The sequence below is a fragment of the Lissotriton helveticus genome, chromosome 8 (assembly GCF_964261635.1).
Source record: "Lissotriton helveticus chromosome 8, aLisHel1.1, whole genome shotgun sequence".
Taxonomy (NCBI): domain Eukaryota; kingdom Metazoa; phylum Chordata; class Amphibia; order Caudata; family Salamandridae; genus Lissotriton; species Lissotriton helveticus.
In genome coordinates, this window is record NC_136069.1 from 583826033 (window position 1) to 583849504 (window position 23472).

Genomic DNA, 23472 nt, shown 5'->3' on the forward strand with positions numbered 1-23472 from the left:
TCTCAATGAGTAAGCAAACTCTTCTACCTCATTCTGCTTATTATTTTTCTCAACTAAATCTGGTGGCTTCTTTTCCTTATCCATTTTCCTTGCTAGGTCTGGTGGTTTCTTTTTCTTCTCATGTTTTCTTGCCCACTTGTTTCCTAATTTATCAAACCCATTGCATTTAAAAATATATTTTATTTCTGCAATGTGCAAATGCAATCCTGAAGAACACATTTTCTCATGTGCTTCATCATCCATATGTACCCGGACACTTTTCTGAAATAAAAAAACTTCCTGAACCATCAGTTTCAAAATTTGGAGCCAAATCTGTCAGTCCATTATGTGTAGTTAATGCACATACAGCTGTTTCCTTACTCAGGGAAATTAATTCTTTTTCCTGACACTGGTTCACATTTTCATTATTTAAACAGCAAGGACTGGTAATTTCTTCATGTTCAAATGCTCCATTTAAAACACTAAGGGCCCGATGTAGGTAAATCTAATTTACGACTTCTAAAATACCGAATCATACCGAATCGGTATTTTAGAAGTGGTAAATTAGAGGGGGGGAGATGTAGGTATTTCAGATTCGGTAAATACCGAATCTTAACGATTCGGTATTTACCGATTCTGTAAATACCGATTCGGTATTGCCCATTCAATCCTATGGGCCCTGAAGCCCATAGGAATCAATGGGCAATACCAAATCTGTTATTACAGATTCGGTAAATACCGATTTTAGCAAGGGTGCAGGGGGTGTCACTTTGACACCCTCTAGCACCCCAAAGACGAGCATGTTTGCCATGTGGCACACAGACATGCCCTAAGGGCATGTCTGTCTGTCACATGGCTAGGTGTGCATGCACACATGTGCATGCACACCTGGAATCGGTATTTTACCACCCAATTGGATTGGGTGGTAAAATACTGATTCTGTAAGGCCATAGGGTCTCTGAAGAGTCCCACCTACATCTGGCCGTTACCGAATCGGTAAAAATACCGATTCGGTATTTTACAGATTCAGTAAATTTACCGATTCGGTAAATTTACCGAATCTGTAAAAATGGCCCCCTACATCTCAAGATGCCAAATACCGGTCGGAAACGGCCGAATTCGGCCGTTTCCGACCGGTATTTGCCACCTACATCGGGCCCCCTGCTGTTTCTCTTTTTCATGGTCTGGGTTAATATGTTCCCCCATGTTTTCTATAGTTTTAATCGCTGCTTCTTCCTCAAAGCAGGTTTGAAAAATCCCATTTTCAAATATATGTATTTTATCCTGGGCTGCAGATATTTTAAATACCATTTTCCCCTCATCTTACAGTGCTTGGGGTAATTTCTGTTCAATACTCTGTGTATTCTTAGTTTCTGAAATAAACCCTGGCAAAATCACTGATTCTGCAGCTCTTTGAACTTTTTCAGTAGGGACCATATTAATTGGGACAGTCATAATTTTTCTAGGCATTATCTGTGCATCTGCAGTTTGCAATTCTTTGACTGAATCAGCCACATTTGAAGCAGTAACACCTGGAGGTATCACTGTCAGTACTGAATATCAACAGGTAATGGGTCAATATAAAATGTCTGCACAGTTCTCTCAGTCTGTATTTCTCTCTGTTCAACAGAAGCAGTAGCCCCTGTAGTTTTTACTGGTACACTATTTTCAGTATTTTTCATGGGAGCCACATAAAGGGGTGGACACTCAGTTATCAATGCATCCATTTTTTCATCCCCTGAATCATTATTTATTTGAAGCTCTTTATCATCACTAATTCTCTTCTCCTGCATTTGGTGCTTTACCTTTTCATCCTCACTTGCTTTCTCTCTTGCTGTATTTTCCCACAGGCTTAAGGCCTCAAATTGTGCAGCTTTAGATTGTGTCTTTATTTCACATAACACTTCCCTTAATTTGTCAATAATTTGCAATTCAAAAGTACTATCTTTTGGAAACCTCAAAGCACCTTCTTTTTCAGTAATCCTGCACCATTGGTGAACCCACATACATGTATTTTGTCCCAAATTGGTAGACATAAAGTGCACAGGTGTTCCTTCAGGAGCATCACCAATAAAAAACACATTTTTCACTTTACCTCCTAACAGCTTCTTTAAACCTTCAAACATTTTCATTTTTGCAATAGTTCAATGCAATTTCTTTTCTCCAAAGCTGTCAGTCTCAATTTTAGTCAGTTTTACTCCTACCACTGACCGTCCACAAAATCTTACTGCAATATTTCTCTTAATCAATAACTCTGTTAGTAACAACATAAATACATTCGCTACTCTATCTGTTGTGCTAAATAAAGGATAGATTTATATTCACTGCGAGTAACACATTCCGCTTACCCTTCACAAAGTAAGACTTTCCGTTTACTCTTCAAACACTACAGGTAAATCCCTTCCGCTTACCTTTCAATCAAGCTCAGAAGAACCTGCTACTCCTTTGGACTTCTCCTTCAGGATATATCTTAGTCCAAAGTTTCACCAGCGAACCCTTTTGTTGTCAATCAAGCTCAGAAAAATCTGCTACTCCTTCGGTGTGACCCTTTCTAGGTGATATCAGACCAAAGTTTCACCAGCGAACTCTTTGCTATCAATCACTCACACAGAAAATAGTCCCTAATTTAACACTGCCAGCCCTACCTAGCTTCTCAGTGTTATTCCAACAGACGAGTAACCTCAGTGCAGTGTGGCTTCCATTCACCACCCGCTATTCCTTCCCGGGATTCCACAGGTGTGCATACCTGCGTGTTCAGACAACATAGAACAAGACACTAACTTAACATGAAGAGTTAAAACATGTAATCAATAACCAAAAAAAGTATATCCTATGAAATTACCAATATAATCAATAACACCATCAATTCAAAATAAGAAAAATTTCCCCAATAGCAAAAAAACTTTAATATTTTCAACACTTCAAAAAATACATGCTAGCATATTAACAACATTTCACAACCCTATTGATACTCACACCACTTCTTAAATCACCTGCCAGTACTGCTTTGCCAGTCTTCAGGTTCTAAGCATTGGAGTCAGGAATCAGGACTTGGACATTTATCTAACTTGGGCAATTATTTTACTTCCCTCTTACGGTCAATGATCCATTAGTTGAATAATTGATGGTGAAATCAATAATCATTAATCACCAAACTAATCAATAATGACCATCCTCTGATTACCAAAAACTGATGCAACGGTAATTTCTTCTGGTAGTTTCTCAATGTAAAACCTTCATGCTACCTCTAATTTACCGCTCAAAAGGTTTTGGGCCCTTCACACCATGTATTACCTTCGGGAGATTTTAAATAATCATGAACAGTAAAAACTGCAATTATTATTCAAGCCAATAAAGAGAGTTGTTGAGTATTTTAAAGGGTTTTATTTTCTAGTCAAAAGTTAAGTTTTTTCTCTGACCCTTTATTCATTAGTAAAATATCAATCAGGTTACAGAATTTGGAGAACAGGAAAAATAGCATTAATACAGAACACATTACAGTCTGCATATAAGCATTACATGTAGGAAAGAAACTGTGGCGCAAAATTCTTAAAGAGTTTCTAAGAAAAATAGTCTTGTAAGGCTAATCAATAATTAAATAGTTGGCCAAAATCTCCCATAAATAGAAATAAATGCAAATAAATCTTTTCAGACCTAATTAATTAGTCAAAGCATAAACTTAAAGTTTAGCATCTAATTCTATCCTGATCCACTGCACTCTCTGTCTGTCTGTGTCTAAAGAGGAAAACAGCCCCTCCTTCACAAGACCTCCAAGGAATGTGGCCTACAGTGCCAAAATATCACGTGGAAGCAAGAAACCTCGCCCTGACTCTCCTTGGACGCAACTCCGCCCATCAGCAATCTCCCGGGTCATTTCTCGTGCCTAACCCATAGAGTGTCTGTTCTAATCTGTTCCTTATCTCAAGAGCTCACCCACCCCCCTAATGAGCCTAGAAGACAGCTGAGCTGAGAAAGCCAGCCCCTCCTCCAGAGAGGTCATTATTTTATACTCTAATTCTTGGCAGACTACACAAAGATGTTTCATTTTCAGGAAAACTTGTACGTGATTGGTCAGTCATGATGGTAAGAGTTCTCACTACCCTGACTCATTCTAAAAACCTGACTTTACCTGTTTTAACAAAAGAAGCATACATGAATAACTACATTTATAAACATTTGCAACATTTACTAGGAAAAATGTTTCATTCTAATTCTTCCTTCCTTCCTTCCTTTCACAGCGCAGTAGGACGGATACTTTAGTTAGCTGGTACATTGGCACAATCACAAGAATGTCCAATTCATGATGTCCTTGACTCCTTTAGGAAAGCTGGTGTCTGCGCATGCTCTCTTCTCTTTTAATGCAAGCCATAGCCTTGCTGGATTCACAGGCAGCCATTTTTCTGAGGCCCCAAAAATAAAAGAAACACAAAGAGAATATTAATTGCATGTAAATCAGCCCATTATGTTTCCCAACTCCATACTAATACCCCTTATAAATGTTTACCTAGCCAAGCTATTAGTTTCAAGCAGCTTTTCTATTATTTATGACAAGATGCAAAATAAATGTGCAATGTGCAACATAACATTTTCATGCTTTAGTGTAAATTTTAAAAGCACACACAGTTAATATAGCGCACACAACAACATGCTTTAATGTTTTAGATAGCTTTTCATGCAAAAAGCATTTAGTCCCCTGTGTAGTGTTTGGTGTATTATTAATTCACACACATTATAAAAAGAGGTGTTATTAACTGAAAATATTTATCAAAATATGCAACAAGTCAAAGTCTTTTAAGACAGAAATAGTGAATTTAGATTGCAAGGATGAGCTGGGAAGAGAGAAACACATTCTATTAATCTTCAAAGGTAAAAAGGCCACTTTTCTCTACATTACAAAAAACACATGTTATTTCAGCAAAAGCATTTCAGACTGAATAGGCATCACTGTCATGTTTTTCATGTGCCATGTTTTTAACCTGCACCAAAATGTGCATGGCAATTTAAATGTAGTCTGTCTGTAGCACAAAAATTAAAAAATGCCTGACTGCAGATGAAATCTGCTCCATCACTATCAATGGACGTACACCACCAGCGAGGGACGCAGAGACCCTACTCAGATGGGCCCCCAGGCCTCCAAATCTTCAAATTCTTCCTAAAGGGGAGGAGATTAGTTTCTTTCCGAAGTTTAACTGGAAGGCGGTTCCAAGCCTGAGGGATAGTGCTAGAGAAAGCTCTACCGCCCATAGACGCAAGGTTAAACCGGGGACAGACCAAGTTACAGGCATCAGCTGACTGAAGAGTCCTACTCGGCATATAGTTCATCAGTTGGTCCTTGATATAGCTAGGGGCTGAGCAGTGAAGGGCCTTGTGTGCAATAGAGAGGCTTTTGAATTTGGTTCTCCGAGTAATCAGAAGTCAATGTAGGTCCTGTAATAAGGGCGTGACAAGGGTTCGCCTAGGTTTTTTGAAAATTAATCTGGCAGCGTCATTCATAACAACCTGGAGACTAGCCAGGAGGTTTTTAGGTAAGCCATAATATAAAGAGTTGCCGTAATCGAGACGTGCCAGAATCAAAGCTGAGACCGCCAGTCTAAGAGTGGAGAATGACAGCAGTGACGACAGTTTCCGAAGCTGGCGCAGCAAACTGACACATATTCCCACCACAGCCGACACCTGCTGTGTCATGGATAACGAAACATCAGCCTTGATACCAAGACGTTTTACCGCCACCTCGGGTTCCGGGAAAGGCCCCAATTCTACCGGCCAAAACCGATCACTCCAAGGATTTGAAGCTGTGGTGACCGCTAAGACTTCAGTTTTGTCAGGGTTTATTTTTAATGAATTAGCCGACATCCAGTTGATGGTAAATTTGAGAATGTCTTGCATTTTCAGGTGAGCTGTAGGTGAGTGGTCAATCAGAATTTGAGTATCGTTGGCGTAATTATAAACCCTGCAGTCCATCTGGTTCAGTGCTGCTATCAGGGGCTGCAAATAGATATTAAAGAGCAGAGGTGATAATGCTGAACCCTGGGACACTCCACATGTCAGCATGGCTGGGTTGGACACTAGATCTGCTAGTTGGACTCGCTAGGAGTGTTCCCTAAGAAAGGAAGTCAGCTAGGCCAAAGCCTCGCCCTGGATCCCTAGATCCTTGATCCGCGATAATAGTTGGCCATGATCAACGGTATCAAACGCTGCGGATAAGTCCAATAAGACCAGAGCACACAGAATTTTCTTATCAGCCCTGAGTCTCAGGTCATCCAGCATGGAAAGCATGACCATTTCCGTGCTGTGATGATCTCTGAACCCAGCCTGATTGGGCTCAAGGAGATGATTAGACTCTAGGAAGCAAGTAAGAGAATATAGAACATGCTGTTCTAGAATTTGTGCCAGAAAAGGCAGCTGAGAGATTGGCCTGAAGTTCTTTAAATTTTTAGGATCTGCGCCTGGTTTCTTTAGAAGCGGAACCACCCGGGCTTCCTTAAAGTTAGAAGGGAATAGTCCCGTTTCCAAAGAATGGTTCAAAAGGGCAAGCACTTTATCCTCAATACCCGGCCATGCTAACCTAAAAATTTTAGGAGGGCAGGGATCAGCTGGAGAGCCTGATTTCACCCGTCCTACCAGGGTGGACAGAAGCTCCTTGGTGAGGGAGGGCAGACTAGTCACAATGTTCATTGTCAGCCTAGGGGAAGGGGAAGGAGGCTCGATTGAACAGAGAAGGTTTGGGGTATGACTGATTTCTGTCATCAGATCCTTTATCTTGCCCAAGAAAAAGGTTTGAAAATCATGGCAATCCTTTTGACTAAAGGTTGGTTTTTGCACCCTAGCCGTCCTCAAATCGTTTACGACCCTGAACACTTCTTTCTGCGGGTTGGCAGCCTCCGTAATTGTCACCTCATAAAATTCGGCCTTCCTTAAACGGATGGCTCTTTTGTATGCAGCGAACTTCTGTACATAAGCAGAAAGGGCACTGGGTTCGTGAGACTTGCGCCATGCTCTCTCACATTGGCGGAGGATTTGTTTTTGTTCCCTGAGAGCATTATTAAACCAAGGTGTCCCCTTACCCTTGTCTACCAGTTTGATTTTATGGGCCGGTGCCACTACCTCAATGGCATCCGTAAGTTTAGACAACAGGGTAGCGCTCTCAGTCTCCAAGTCGTCCTTCCTGGATAAATTGTTATCAGAATGTAATAGGATGGCTGTCAGGTCGGACGCTTTGACCTGCCTCCAACTACGCAGTGTTTTCCATTCTGGCTTAGCTTTTGATCTTCTTGTGAAGAGTGGATATTGGCCTTCAATTAGATAGTGGTCTGACCAGGAGCATGGAGAGATAACTAAGGGACCTATAAGTGAGCAGGTTGACCAAACTAGATCTAATATGTGGCCTTTCTAATGTGTAGGCCCACCCACCATCTGGCTAAGTCCCAAAGATGTTAAGACCTCTTCTAAATGTTTTGTCTGGCCGTCCTTCGGGGTTACTTCCCAGTGAAAATTAAAATACCTGAGCACCACCAATCCTTAATAACGGGTGCAAAAATCGTGAACTAATTTCAAAAAACGCTCCATACAACCTAAATGTTGTGTTAGGTGGCCGGTAAACTAAAAGGAATATCACGCAGTCTGTAGGGGAGCAAAACTTAACTCCCAATACATCTGCGCTACTGGATTGTCAGAGCACCCTATCAAAGGGCATTGCCTCCTTGCCCTTTAGGCAAGTCCGCCTCTGTCTAGATTCTAACACAATAATATGGGAAAGGCGCTCAGTTATGTACCAATTCTTTCGCAGGCAAAAATAAAGAAATTAACAATATTGTGTAATATTCAAATAATATTTCATGTGCATGTCTAAATTGGACTTTTTATGGTGCCTTCTATAAAGCCTGCCAGGATATTTTGCTTCCCCATTGGGACATAAGATTTACTAAGTGTGTGAGCCCTGAGTTAATCTTTGTGCTCATGCAAAGATTGCTAGTCCTAGAAAGATGTGTTCGGGGAATAAGGCATCTCCTGTGTTGGAGTGTTATGTTATGTTATGTTATGTTATATGTTTGTTAAGCGCAACAGCTGCCCCAGCAACGGGGCGTCCCGGCGCTAAGAACCATAGCACAACCAACAGGGGGAAAATAAAAAGGAGAGACTTACAGAGGAGGGAAGAGGTGAGTTTTTATTGCTTTGCGAAAAGCGGACAGGTTGTCAAGGCGGCGGATGTGGAGGGGAAGGGAGTTCCAGAGCCTTGCTCCCAGAAGTCTGAAGGAGCGACCTCCGATGCGGCAGAGCTTCGTGCGGGGAACCACTACTAGGTGTTGCCCCGTAGAACGAAGGTTGCGTTGGGGGGTGTAGGGTGTTAGAAGCGAGCGGAGGAGTTCGGGGCCATCAGTTTTAAGGATTTTGAAAGCAGTGGTAAGGGCCTTAAATTGAATGCGGGCTTCCACTGGAAGCCAGTGGAGTTTGTGTATGGTGGCTCTCGCAGAGCACCTTCTGGGGAGGCCTACTATTGCCCTGGCCGCTGAGTTCTGAATTCGCTGAAATCTAGTTGTCTCAGCTTTGTTAGCGCCCAGTAGTAGGACGCTAGCGTAGTCTAACCGGGCAAGGATGGTGAATTGGACGATGAGCTGCCGCGTTTTGGGGTCGAAGAAGCCTAGAATGGGATTAAGGCTTCTCAGCAGCCCAATACAGGTAGCGGCTACTTTTTTGGTGTGGGTCTGGTAGTTAAGTGTGGAGTCCAACCATACTCCCAAGTTTTTAACCAGAGATTTGGGAGGGGGAGTAGGGCCCAGCACGGGGGCCCACCAAAGGTCATTCCAGCAACTGGGGTTCTTGCCCAGGAGCAGCACCTCGGTTTTCCCTGCATTCAGTTGTAGACAATTTGCAGTCATCCAATTGGCGACAGCGGCCAGTCCATCCCTAAATCTTGTGGCGTCGGTGGAGGGCACCTCAGTGAGGGTGTTTACCAGCTGTGTGTCGTCGGCGTACGACACCAGCGTGAGATCCCATTCTTTGGCCACTGCCGCAAGAGGCTGCATATACAAATTAAAAAGGGATGGACTGAGGGCAGAGCCCTGCGGGACTCCTTGGCCGATAGCTTGTGATTGGGACATAAATGGGGGGACTGACACACGGAAGGACCTGCTCGTAAGGAACGAACGGAACCATTCAAGTGCCAGGTCCTGGATCCCAATGCTTTCCAGGCGACTCAATAGGATATCATAGGAGACCGTGTCAAAGGCTGCGCTGAGATCGAGCAGTATCAGCGCAGCACTCTGACCGGTGTCCATAATCCTCCGGAGGTGTTCAGTGGTGGAAAGAAGTGCGGACTCCGTACTATGACCAGGCCTAAACCCGTGTTGGGAGGGGTCCAAGATGTTATTTTCTGCCACATGGTCAAGTACGGCGTTCGCAGAGGTAGGACTGAATTTAATGTGGTTGAGGGGATAGTATTGATATCAAAGTTAAAATGTAGTTCAAGTCCAAGGATATGTGTCAGTATTTCTTTGATTGCTTCATTGTGCATCATCAAGCTATCACTATTGGTTCCAGTTACAATTTAATCAGGATAAAACCAAAGTGCTTTCTTCGCATCCAGTTTCCCTGTTGCCACGAGACCAGTACTTAAGAACAAGTCTGACATTGGTGTTAATTATGTTGGTGAACAACAATATACAAACAGGTTCCCGATCTTTTAGGCCTAAGTGTCTTTCCATTTAATCTCAAATCATCTGAAATGAAGTCACCCATACCTAACTTAGCACATGGATATCAAATCAAGCCAGGTGTCCACTGTTTCAACTACTTGGTCTAAGAACCCTATTCAAGCATTAAAGGTGGATCAAAGAAGAGACAAGAAACACAGTACGGAGGAAGATGACTGTTAGAAATGGGGTCTCTAGTTGTCAGGGATACACTTCTAATATAACTACTTCTCACCCCTTTGGTAGCTTGGCACGAGCAGTCAGATTTATCTCTGAGGCAGTGTGTAAAGCATTTGAACATAACATATAGTACTACAGTGAAAACACTACAAACGGACACCACACCAGTTTTAGAAAAATATCCAATATTTTATCTGTGCAAAACAAGACCAAAAATGATTAATAATCCACCATACATATCAATAGGCAAAAACAGACTTGAAATGCAGTTCCTTGAAGTCGATAGCTCCATCCGAGGCTATCGTGGTGTCGTAAACAACAAATTCAAACAGTTCTGGCTGACTGTGGTGTTGCTGGGCAGCTACGGTGTCGGAAATACCCACAAAAGTGTACCTTTAGAAATATACGGCATCAGGGTCCTCACTGTGAGGTCCGAAGAACCGGCGTGTGCAGGCGTCGGTTCCGGATTTTGGTGCAGGTGTTGCCGGGTCCTTGAAGTCCCATGCATTGCAGATCAAACTCCGTGCAGTGCGAAGTCGGGCTCCAGTGTGAAGTGTAGGAGGTCATAGTGCAGGCATTCGTTTGTGGTGGTCATCCAGCTGCGTCGGTGAGACCAGGGCTGTGGTGAAACGTGGAGTGTTGCTTGTTGCGGTGCTAGCAGGTCACGGTGCAGGCAGCGGGCATTGTTGTTGGTGAAGCAATGTCATCGGCTTATTAACTGGAATTGATGGTGCCAGCGTCGGCTAGCAAAGGCTGCGATGTGGGACAGAGTGGTGCATAGGGGACCTTATGAGCGGTGCACTCAAACCACAATGTAAGCAGAGGCATTGATGTCAGTGTGGAGCGGCATCGTTGGGGATACCAGTGCAGCGATTAGAAGGGACGCAGTGCGATGTGCGGGGCCAACAGGTCCTGGTGCAAGCCTCAGCTCCATAGCAGTCTCAGGCGTAGTCGTTGATGAGGCCAGGGTTGCCGTGCGAAGTGGGGCGGTGCCCTATACGGTGCCTTCAGGACACAGACCTGGCAGCGGCATAATTGACGGCATCAGTTGCTTTTTCTTCCGTTGCAAAACAAAACACAAAGTTCCATGTGCTGGTAGGAGATGAACTTGAAGTCTTTGCTGTTCCTGAGACTTCTTGAACAGGGGGCAAGGTCTACCTCAAGCCCCTAGAGAAACTCAAACAAAGAAGTTGCAGAAAGTTCTGTCCAGTCCTTTCTTTGTCCAAGACAGAAGCAGCTACTTCCGGCCAGCACAGCAATGCACATAGCAATGTGGTAGTTCTGTCTCACAGCTTCTCCAGCTCTTCTTCTTGGCAGGTTCCTTGACCCAGAAGAGCTCTAAAGCCCTGGGGTCAGTGCCCCAATATTTATACCACATTTTCTCTTTGTTCTCTCTGTGGCAAGGGTCCCTGAGCCCAGCCCTGACCAGTTCTGCACTCTCTGGCCCAGCTTCTCTACAGGAGGTATAGACAGCATTGTGCAGAGGAGACATTGCCTATTCAGGTGCTAGTAAAAACTCCTCCCATCACTCTAAATGCAGAACAGGCCAATTCAGCCCAACTTTGAGTCCCCCACGAATGGCAGGACACACATCAACCTCTCTTGTGGCTGTCTACAGTGAATGCACATCCCAGTTCCTGTTACTCCAAAACTAGACAGTCAAGTCACGAACACGCAGCGGCACACAGAATGGTTAGGCAAGAAAGTAACCACTTTCTAAAAGTGGTATTTCCAAACACATAATATAAAAAGCACCTTTACTAAAACATGTATTTTTAAATCTTGAATTAAGGCATACTAAACTCTATTTCTCTATCTTGTCCCAATTGAAAATTAGGCTTGTAAGATGTTACAAAGCAACTCCCATGTTAGCCTGGGGGACAGATAGCCTGTCAATAGTAAAAAACTAAATTGGCAGTATTTCACTTTCAAGACATGTCACACACACCAGGACAGGTCCTACCTTTCAGATACACTTCACCCTGCCATGGGGGTACCTTGGGCCTACCTGAGGGGTGCCTTACATGTAAGAAAAGGGATTGTTAGGACCTGGCAAGTGGGGGCACTTGCCAGGTCAATATGGCACCAAAAGCTGTGCGCAGAAACCGCAATGGCTGTTCTGAGACACCTTTGAAAAGGCTGCTTGTGTGGGTGGCACAATCAGTGGTGCATGCCCACTGGCAGCATTTGATTTACAGGCCCTTGGCACACACAGTGCACTATACTAGGGACTTAGAAGTAAATCAAATAATCCAAACATGGAAACACCAATCCATGAACATAATTTACAGTAAGAGCACTTGCATTTTAACACTGAACAGCAGTGAGAAGTGCGTAGAGGCACTGAACCAGCAAAACAAAGTCCAACATACTATTAAAAACAGGAGGCCAGAAAGCAAAAAGACAGGGGACACATGCCAAAGGATGGCAGGTCTAACAATGACACATCCTTATAAGGAAATAAACCAATTTTGCTCTGAACAGAAAAAGATGGAGAACAATGTTTAAAAACCGTACAGAACACATTTGTTTGGATGAATTATTATAACAATGTAATGGAATTGATTGTAAAATGTGAGTAAACAACATTATGTGTAACAACATGACTAAGCCATTTTAACCCCTTCGCTGCTTGTGTTATTCCCCTGCTGTGCTGGGGGGAGGGGGCACGCACAGCACCCGCATGCTCATGACGAGCTCAGCTCGTCATGGCATACACCTCTCGGGTGCTCATGACGAGCTCAGCTCGTCACAGGTGCATTGGCTCCCGTGGAACGCTCAGCACAGCAGCGGAATTCTCCCTGCACCTGAGCGTTCCACGGGCCATGACGAGCTCAGCTCGTCATGAGCACCCGAGAGGTGTATGCCATGACGAGCTAAGCTCGTTATGAGCATACAAGGGGTTAAAAGAAATGTGACGGCCGTCAACACCACACCAAAAATCTATCAGTAACATTAAAGGTAATAAATGAGACAGAAAATTGTTCTTTCAGTTCAGAGTGGTACTCTCCCATTGAGGGCTTTCACAAAGTGTTGGTCTACAGTAGCCATAGGCCCCTGTCCCCCTTTCCCCCACCATGTTCAAGAGTGTACCCCATGTTCTTTTTGCCTATTTTGTGTATGCAAGTCCTCACAGATTCTGGTTGAGCCCTGTTTGCAGGCAATTGGGCCAGCATGGTCATTTAGCCCTTCTCTGTATTTTGAGGACGGGCTCTAGTCTACTCCTTGCTATTCCTGTTGCTAAGTTCCCTGGGGCTTTGTGGATATTACGTAGAAAGCATTTATTTCCCTTACAACATAGTTGATATCCCTTGTGGTTGTGGCTGGCACTTAAAAGTGTTAATGTGGTTTTTAAATGTATTTTTCTGTCTATGGCTCTTAATTTGTTTTACTTTTTACCATAATGGAGAAGTTTTATTACAAATTATACTATTTGTATCCCTGTCTGTTTTAAATTATTTTGATTGTGTTTGTTTTTATGAGTACATTTATGGCCTCATGGCAAAAATAAAGTATATTGAATGAATGAATAAGTGAAACTCATGTAATGTCATATTAACTTTATTTCAGTTCAATGAACCATAAAAGTACACAGTGCAAAGGCAAACTCAATACATAAAAGCATAGTCAATCCAATCACATTCCATACCAATGTATACATACTAATCAATTTCTAACATAATTCATCAGTGGATAAAATGCAACCCTAATGATACAATCAAAACCAGGGAGACAAAAACCTCAAAGCAAGAGCCCTTAGGGATTGTATCCTAGAGTCCGGCATGTCGCCCTGGTTATCTATGTTATTTCCATTCACTGAAGTAAATAGAAAGATAGTGTACATAAGTCAATAAAATGTATAAGACATTTTAAAACTATAAAAACATAGATAAATATCATTAAACTGGTACATATCTCCCAAGTAGTACTCCACACTGGTTTGGCACACCATAATTTTAATGAAGGAGGTATGCTTGTAGAATTTTATATAAAGAGCAATGCCAAATTAAATACCTTACTCAGTAGGTGGTAAAACAATTCAGTTAGCTCACCTTTAAGAATTACAATGCCTGCCACTCAATTGCATATTTTATTTATAGTGCTTTATGATAGCAATGGCACTCCTGATAAAATTCAGGACCGAGATACAGATGTCCATAGAGGCCAGTGAATACAGATATCAAAAGCCTTCTCTGTCAGTACGAGGGCATTATTTCTCGGTAATGCGACAGAAAACATGCTGTCAATGGCTTATAAAGTGTGCAAAATAGTATAAGGTACTTTGTTTAGACAAATTGTCACAAGGACATGGAGTAAGCTTATCTGATTAACAGCCTTGACATGGGAAAGATACCCAAAAATGCACTTTGTCTAGCCGTAATCTTGTAAGATAAAATCTATTTTGTGAATTAGTGCTAAAAACTAGATACAACTATAATTGAGTCCTCAAAGCGCTAGTCAAAGCAGGGGTCAGAGTTCCAAAATGTCCCCAGCGGTGCAGATGACACATGTTAGCCCTTGTAAACAATGCAGACTTGATAGAGTCTTTTGCAATAGGGTTCGTTTTTTGGGCATTTCCCAAAAAGTCTCCTAAGCCAATATCATGGAACCTGCGTTTCAAGTAATGGAACTAGGGAATCTTATAGACACTAGAGCCCGCTATGCATGGCAAAGTGTTGCAGAGGCACTTTTTGGTACCATAAGGAGTCTTCTAAAGAAATTTTTCTCTACAACTTGAAGTTTATTGCTTCTGCTGTACCCCCAGTCCCCTGCCCCATATGTGGCAATGGAAAGGCATTTTGTTCTGTAAAGGTTTAATAGTTCTTTTACTGGTTTCTGCCCCAGTTTAACTGCAAACTGAAAGAACGCATCCGAGGCCCTGCTTGTCTGCTGTACTCTTATAGTCAACAGGGTGTCCCTTGTCTGCTGTGTATTGAATAGGTTACCCAAATATGAAATGTTTGTAACTTTGTCCATAACGTTCCCATGCATAATGAATGTGTTTGTTTTTGTAGTCTGAGGACCTCGTACCATAATATATGGTTTATTAAAATCAACTTTTCGATCAAGAGATATCATAAAATCTGTAAAAGCATCAAGGGATTTCTTAAGGCTCATAGCTGTCCTTGCCAACATGACTGTATTGCCTGCTTATGATAGCAGTGGGACTAAATTACCACCAATTCTCTGGAAATCAAGCTTCCTCTTCAATAAAAAAGCTTTGAGTCTATTTGTATAAATGAGGTATAAAATGGGGACTAAAATACAATCTTGACGGACCCCCTCAGTTGAAACAATCGGTGGTGTTTATGCTCCCTTGCTTCCGTATCTTACCCTAACCGTTGTATCTGCATGTACCCTAGGTAAAAGGGATACCAGTGCTTCCTCTACTTCCATGTTTCCCATCTTTGCCCAAAATCTGTCCCGATTGACAGTATCAAAGGTACTAATTAAATCCATGAAAGCCAGATGAATAGAACTCTTCATGGACTTCGTGTACTTACCGACAATCAGGGACAGTTTGAGGCATTGTTCAGTTGTACCCATGGCCCTTCTAAAACCATATTCTATGTGACAGTGCCCCATTTGTTGATGCCCATTCTTCTAAGCACACAACAAGGACCCTACCTAATATCTTTACTGTTGCATCTATCAGTGAAATGTTCCGGTAGCTCACAGGTTCATTTCTGTCCCCCTTTTAAAAGACAGGTTTCACTATCAACTCTTTCTATGACCTGAGCAATGTGCCAATAATATATGCTTCAAATATATTGGTTAGTAACAGCACCCACAAAATAGGGTTACCCTTAAAAAGGTCAGGTGGCACTCCATCTCTACTTCTACTCTTGGACTGAAATATATTTCCTTAATTTTAGAGCTTGATTTAGATTGTGGGACATCTCCATATCCTTAGCCACCATACCGGTCACCTTATTTAAAGGGTTAAAAATATACATTGACTTCCCATAGGATCAGTGAGTTGTCTGGGTCAGGTCTTCTGAGAACATTGAACGATTCATAATTTCCCTGAATTTTTTTGTATCCTTGAGGGATCCTGCTCGTGCAGATCCTCACATGCCTCCTTCCTCAGTTCCCTTTTCCTCTGTTCAATCACATATTTTTAATTCCCCCTTAGGGTTGTTACTCACTCTTTATCCCAAGAGATTGAGTGTAGAGCCCCTTTTAGTTCTTTAAGAGCTTTAGTGCATTCGTTGTTAAACCAGAGCACCGGTTTGTTTAAGCGAAATTCTCTTTACAAAAACGAGTGAAATTACTGAGCAGAGCACTTCAAAATCCTGTGCTACTTCTGTCAGGATAGGATCCTGCTTCAAACAACTATCTATAAGCTCCCGTTTACCTACAATAATATCCTGCTCACATTTTTGTGAATCTACCCGGTCCCATTTCAGCCATAATCCCTTATTAGGATTGTGCAGGATTGCTTGATCTTCCACCTTCCCTGTCCTAGAATTTATGTTTAAATGAGCAATAAGCAGGTTATGGTCACTCAAGGAGTTTGGTGAGATTTTAAATTGTGTACAAGAGTGAAATATCTTTTGGTTATGAACCTAAAAATCAGTGAAGCTAGCACGACCACCCTATTCATAGGTTGGGCAAGACAAGATGGAATCACTGACACAGTCATTCAGAGGAATGAAATTGTTAACAGTCAATATGCTATTTAGGTCCTTCCTCGAGCGAGAATGAGTAAAATGGGCCAGAGTATGGCTGTCCTTATCTTCCATCCCAGAAACACATTGGTTACTGTGTTTGCAAAAGGTACAATTAAATTCTCCAACCCAAAAAATACACAATGGCTGTCTCATTGCTGTGACCTTGACAATTTTGTCTTGTAGGTCCTCTACCACCTGGCAATTGCCACTATCGAAGATGTTATAATAGAAATTCGGTGAACAACCGTTACAACCAAACTTTTACAACGCACTACCATTACAACGCGGTCATTACAATGCAAACTATTACAACGCATTGCGCTGGGGGGCGCTATAGGATAGGGAATAAGTTTAATTTACTATCCAACACCTTCCCTAGTGTCCACGGGGACTGGTGTTGGAATAGTAAATTAAACTTTTCACTATCCAACACCCCAAAGCGCTATGTGTTGTAATGGATTGCGATGTAAAAACCGCGTTGTAAAGGCAGGCGTTGTAATAGCCTGCATTGTAACGTCATACATCCTAGAAATTCACCAGGAGCAAATCAACCGGGCCCAAGCTAGAAATCACAAGCAATTGATACCAGGGGGAGGAACAAGTGATTTTGACTTTTACTGACTCATATTTTACTGCTAAGTGCACAGCTATACCACCCTTGGCCCTTCCTGATGCGGAGGGGATTGCCGGGACACAAAAGGAACGAAACCCATTTATGAAAAAGTCATTAGGCAACCAAGTTTCTTGTAAATAAATGATGTCAAAACCTAAGACATAACTTAACCAATCCTCATTACTCAGCTCCGTATGGACTCCCGCTAGGTTCCAAGACAATATCCTAAAAGGGGTGGCCATGCTTCCCAAATGTACTTGCCCTTCCTTCAACATCAGAAATGCAGGGGGTAAAGATGGGGCCAGATAATGTCACTTTTCCGTTCGCCACTGCTGAGTTAATTTCCTGTGGGACGTTTGTTAGTAAATCAATCCTACCTACTTGGTCCTACTCACCTTCCAAAGGTGCTGGTGCCTAATGTCAGTCTATAGCTATTAGACCTGATAAAATATGAAAACGGTTTACATGGGCAAAGGTGTTCCAGGGTGAAAAGGTATTCTGTGTGTGCTGAATGCGGCCTGGCCAGAGACTAAAGCTAGGTCCTGATGGGGGAGGATGGAAAACGCCAGGGGACATGCCCTTACGCTACCAGAATCCGAAGTCATATGGCTCAAGCCTGTTAACAAAAAGTATACACATCTGGGGTCTTTCAAATTTAAAACTACACTCTCTCCTTCCACAGATTCCGCTGTGTAGCCTATCCACCTAACTCTGCATGCCATAATGATGTTTCCTATAATTTTAGAGTGACAGCCTGTTAATAGACCAGTGTGCTGATTTATTAATAAGACTTTGACAATCTTCGTGTTGGTATACGGGCAATGGTGGAACCCCCCATTAATGTCAAGCTAAATGGGGTGCTTCTAGAGGTAGGGTCAGCCAATCTTGCACCCCCATCCTTAGGGGTAAGCGTGATGGGACTGATTTTGATTAGGTGTATTTTATTTACCAAAATGCTGATCGCACATGGATAGTTTAATCTGATCTGTTCTCTCACACGCCCCCATTATATGCTCTATCTGTGTAGCCACTGGTTCCCTGATTTCCCTCTTATGTCAAGTAATGTTGCTGGATCTTGGGGACTGATGAGGGTGGGGAGCATGACCTATATTTAAAAGGACCGCTCCTTGATTATGTGTGTGTGCAGTGGCCTCTCACCTTATGTAGCAACTTGAGACATATCTTGCCCTCTCCTTTAAATTAGTCACCACCAATAGAATTTGCTCTTCAATGGATTCGAGATGGGATAGAATGGTCTCCAGAACATCAGATATATGTTGGATGAGATGGGTATAAAGAACCTCATAATCAGGTTGGATGCCATTGGATCTAGTGGATGCCACATGTTTTATGCCTTGCTGGGTCGTTTTGGGTGCGAGGCACTGCCTTTTTGATTTTGTAGCCCCCTCTATCCTTTTCTTTTCCCTCTATTAGTGTGAGGTCGTATCCCTGTTCGTCATTTGTGATAAGAACTTTTGAACAATTTGCAGGGTTGTTTACAGGACCATTTGCAATGTTGTTGATATTAACTGTAGGTAAGAGTAGACCCGGGGGTTGGCACTCCTCATCATTAGCCACCTGTTCCTTGATCGAATCCAAGTGGGCGGGTGAGGGCAGCACTAATGATAATCTCCTATCTGCCATGTGAATTTCTTTACTAATTTCCCACACCCAGGGAACTGTCCAAGGTAGAACCGGTAGCCGGTGGTACCAAAGTGTTTTTACGCCTCCCCATAGCTACAATGTCAAATGTCCACTTGATCGTTCCCTTTTATGCTCTGTGGCCCGTACAGAGTACATTACAATATCTAGAACAGTACAGCAGCAAACCTTGCAAGCGTCCAGGAAACCACATCACCGCTCAATCAGGAATATCACAGTACCTTCATTCATTAATACCTTCTTCTGCTGATGGGGGTAATATCCGAACAATGGGGCCAAGAGAGGAGGGAGGCCCAGACCAGCCTCATTCGGCTGTGGATGGCCACCGATGGGCCTCCCCTTGGCCCGGTCCTCTCCCGGGACGCATTGGGGCGCGGCCCGCAAAGCAAAAGGCCTGTGCTTGATTTAAGCCACTCCGGCTCCTTCCCTTACGTCAACGCCGGGCCTGTGAGGCAGGGGGCTGTAGTCTCCATCCCCTTCAGTCTCCTCTGCCTGAGGCCAAGTCCAGTTTTTTTTAAATGTGCGTCTATTTGAGAAAAGAGAAAGGTGTCGGTAGAGGGATTGGTAACAGGTGTTTTTCAAGGCCTCAGCAAACATAATATGATGAAGTGCCAAGGGGCAGCGATATACGTACACTCATGATAAACGCTGATGCATTCAAATGGGGTTTCATAACATGGTCAGCAAAAAGTAGTATTACTGTTTGGCATTGGCTAAGTTGATATGAGTAATTCCAGCTCCATTCCCGTGAGGTGGCAGTTGTTTCAGCATTACATTTCACATATGTGAAGTCTAGCCTGAGCCTTGTGGAAAAGCTGAACACTGACATGTTCAACTTGTTGATATGACAAATAAAAACATCTGTCAGAAGTCACACACACACAGTGAATATCCCACAATGCTTCAACTCTGTGTTAGAACCCTGGGAATGGGGAGACCGTTTCACGTGACCAAGAGTGGAAGAAGGTTCTGGATGAGACAGAGATGACAGCTGGCCTCCTCAGGTGTTGCACTGACACTTTGTGGATGAGTGACCAGTCTCGTTTGTCTTGCAGAGTTCTGCAGTAAAGCACAATTTATCGGAATAATAATGTAACTAGGCAACCTGTGTTGTGTATATATTAATAATGTTCATTATTTTATTTGATTAGTGTACAATTTTAACTAAAAAATAAGAAAGTAAGCAGAATAATAATTAATGACCCTAAAAAAATATTCAGTGCGAACAAAACTGACTACATCTACATCACACTTAGTTCTATTTCCGTCCAAGGATAGTTATCCAAATTGACAACTGTAAGGAATGGAACAAATTTTATTATATGTAATCAAGTCTCGACACAACATAATTTCCTAAAATTCTGTCTGCCGTCATCTTTATTGACTAGATTAATCAGAGTGAGGAGTGTGTTGACTCATATGATGAATATGAGCTACTGCCTAAGGGTAAAGGAAAGTGAAGGACTCGTCGGCACACATAATTGCCTTGCTTTCAATTGAAAAGCCAAAATTACATTTGGTTATGTGTAAGCATTAAAACACACAAGTAACATGTCCGCTTCACAACCAGCACTTTGACCATTCAACCCCACATGGTGGGGAGCTCTCATCCCATGTTACTTCCTAATGCTCAGTCCCAGGCACTATATTAAAATTCTTCGGAAACATCTTCAAAAGAAGGCTAAACTGCAAATGAACAAAATGTCTGGTAGCCTCCTCGGAAATTCTTGAGGGATAGCACTAGCTGCAGAGCCATCTCGAAACAAGTATTCACACCACGGTTGTGAAATGTCATTTTCTGCAGCTTCTGATTGCCGAAATTAGGGCAGGCTGAGGCAGTGATGCAAGATTCCAGGCCCAGCACTGTGGACTCTGTGCTGTGTCGAACTGGCCTACAGGGCACTCAAGCAGTGCCTGATGGGTCCGTATGGCAGGTCAGTAGGCGGGCTTATTTTTTGGCTATTTGTGGGTCTGTTCTGTGGAATGGAGGGATGGATTTTTACTATTGATTCCCTTTATATTGCCTCTAATACTGTGAAAGGGCCAGGCCCGTATTTTCTAGAACTGTAGTCAAATAGGTGCTAAAATGTTTTGTGAAATTGGTAACCTGACACCAACAGAGTAACCTACTCTATGTTGGCCCATGTTAAATGTCCCCCCGAATGAGTTTGGCATTGACAAAAAGATGACCTCTTCCATAAACGTCTGCACAGAGTTACAAACTGGCTCCTTCCTGTACTATCTCCTTGCAATTCTTGACATCATATGAGTGGTTAGTACTACTAGCAGCACTTGGCCTAATACAAAAAGGAAATAGTGTCAATGGTGATTTATTAATGCATTGTCCCAGTTTAATGCAATAGTTTCACTTAGGTCGAAAGAATTAAAAAGCGTGATTGATTACATAGAATCAATGTTCAAATAACAATATCTTTACAGTTGATTTTCTGTCATATGCCTATACATTTAACAAAATTACCTATAAGCCTTCATCTGGCCTGACAGCAAGTGGTAATCACTTTCCCATAAGGGTGCACCACCATTTTACTGCCAAGTATTTATTGTCTACAAAAGGCACGGGATAGTTCCAAGATCACAAAGGTCTTAGTAAATACCAGTGTCTGATATGAATTCATGCATTTTACCCATCGCAATACGATTGTTTTCAGCGACACTCCAAAAGAATAAACTGCATGAGCAGGCCTGGGTTCAACATCAGAGCAGACTTGCATATCATTGTTTCTTGGCAAAGACATGTCTACTTCGATTTTAGAACATCTAATGTTGGACCTTAAGGTTGAGAATAAAATATATGTGTCTGTTCTATGTTTCCTCTAAGTTACAGTAATAGGTGGAGTGGACAAATATGGACGTGCCTACACGAACTTATATTTGAATTGCATTTAGATGGCATGAGATGCTTTGTTGCTAGCATGCTCGACCAGCCATAGGTCTTTTGTTTGGGTGGCCTCCTCATTTACATCATGGACTCTTTAGTCAATGGGAATCTGAGCCCCAGGGATTATGACCGCAACATTTTTTCGCAGCAAAATCTGGATAGCTGGTAAAAGCGATCTTGTAACTTGCTTATCTTGCTAACTGCCATCTACAGAATGTAACCATCCTCTAGTTAGTCGTATACCTGCAATACGTATGAATCCAATTCATCTTCGGATCTTATAATCTGATGGACCATTACCATCACAATAGTTTCTATTATGAATTTGTAAAAATGAACAATCCAGAATATATAGTAGACAACATGGGTGCACTGTACCATTATGGATCTGTTCATCAAGCAACAAGCATCATTTCTGATCCACTTCTGATAATTCTAGAAGAAAATCATTTTATAAATGGTATTAGAACATTGGAATGTTGGGAGCTCCATTGCAGACAATGGACTGCTCCCTGCTTCTACGGGCCGGTAAAGGCCCGCAGAGCAACATTCCAATGTTCTACAAAGGCTTCTCGAAGTTCGAGGGGATTTATATCCCCTCGAGCTTCGAGGAACCCTTTGTTTAATTTGTTAGAACATTCTGCCCTCTAGTGGCAGAATGTTCTAATAGCCTTATAGCCCTTCGTAGCAGGGCTATACCGGCTATTAAAGTCCCTCTGTTTCATTAAAGTCCCTCGCCTTCGGCTCGGGCCTTTAACGATTCAGCGGGCCTTTATTAGCCGGTATAGCCCGCTACGGCGTGCTATAAGGCTATATTACGGATGAATGTTTGGACCAGGCCACGAAGGAATGCAGTTAGAATGATCACACGTGGACACAACAAACTAGTATTTATCATGATGCTCTCTGTTGTGAAGAAGAGTCTTTATACCCTCTACAGAGCTCCAACATCAAGCCTTGGCTTGGTGGGATTCATTCCCATTAGAAAGTCATCAAGGGGAAAAGAAAATAGTATAGTTGGTGCAAAGATACTTCTGATGGTCATCAAGGAAATTTTTTATTATTGTTGTGTCCTAATGTATGGGTTGTGCTCAAGGGAAAATCCTGCATCAACCATAAACAGATTTTATGCTTCCAATTCCAGTAATGCTAAGACCCTTTACACATCTGTCACTGGATTAACTGGATATTATAATGGAATTGCCTTTAGTGTTGGGAGGCTTTACTATAGGTGTAGTGTTTTTTAGTACCAACTCCACTCCAGTTGTTTTACTTTGGGAAATAACACAACCAAAGGGATAACTCAGGTTTTAACCAAAGAACCAGATTAATAATTTACCTGAAATTTCTGGTCAGCTATGTATTTTATCGCTGGGTCTGATATGAGGATTTAGAGTACCATCTCTAAAATCAACTGAAGCAGGTCTCAGAGAATTGGTAGTTGGTCCTGTGGTTTGGTGAAACTACATATAACAATGCAGCTCATTCATCTTCAGGGCCTTCATTCTTCTACTGCTGTTTATGCTGTATCACTGAACCTTCTTAGTTGACTAACACCTGCAGTACAGCAGCCAAGAGATTTCCTGAAAAAACTTTCACAAGACTGCTCAAGATCATTTACGGGAAGCTATTACCAACTTCAAGAAACTCTCAGATTCACACTGACATCAAACTCCTAATTTGCCTGCTGATGATCGAATATGGGTGCCCGCAAAGATTTTTAGGCTGAGAAGAGCATCTCCAGAATTTGAACAAAAATTTCTAGCACATTATCTG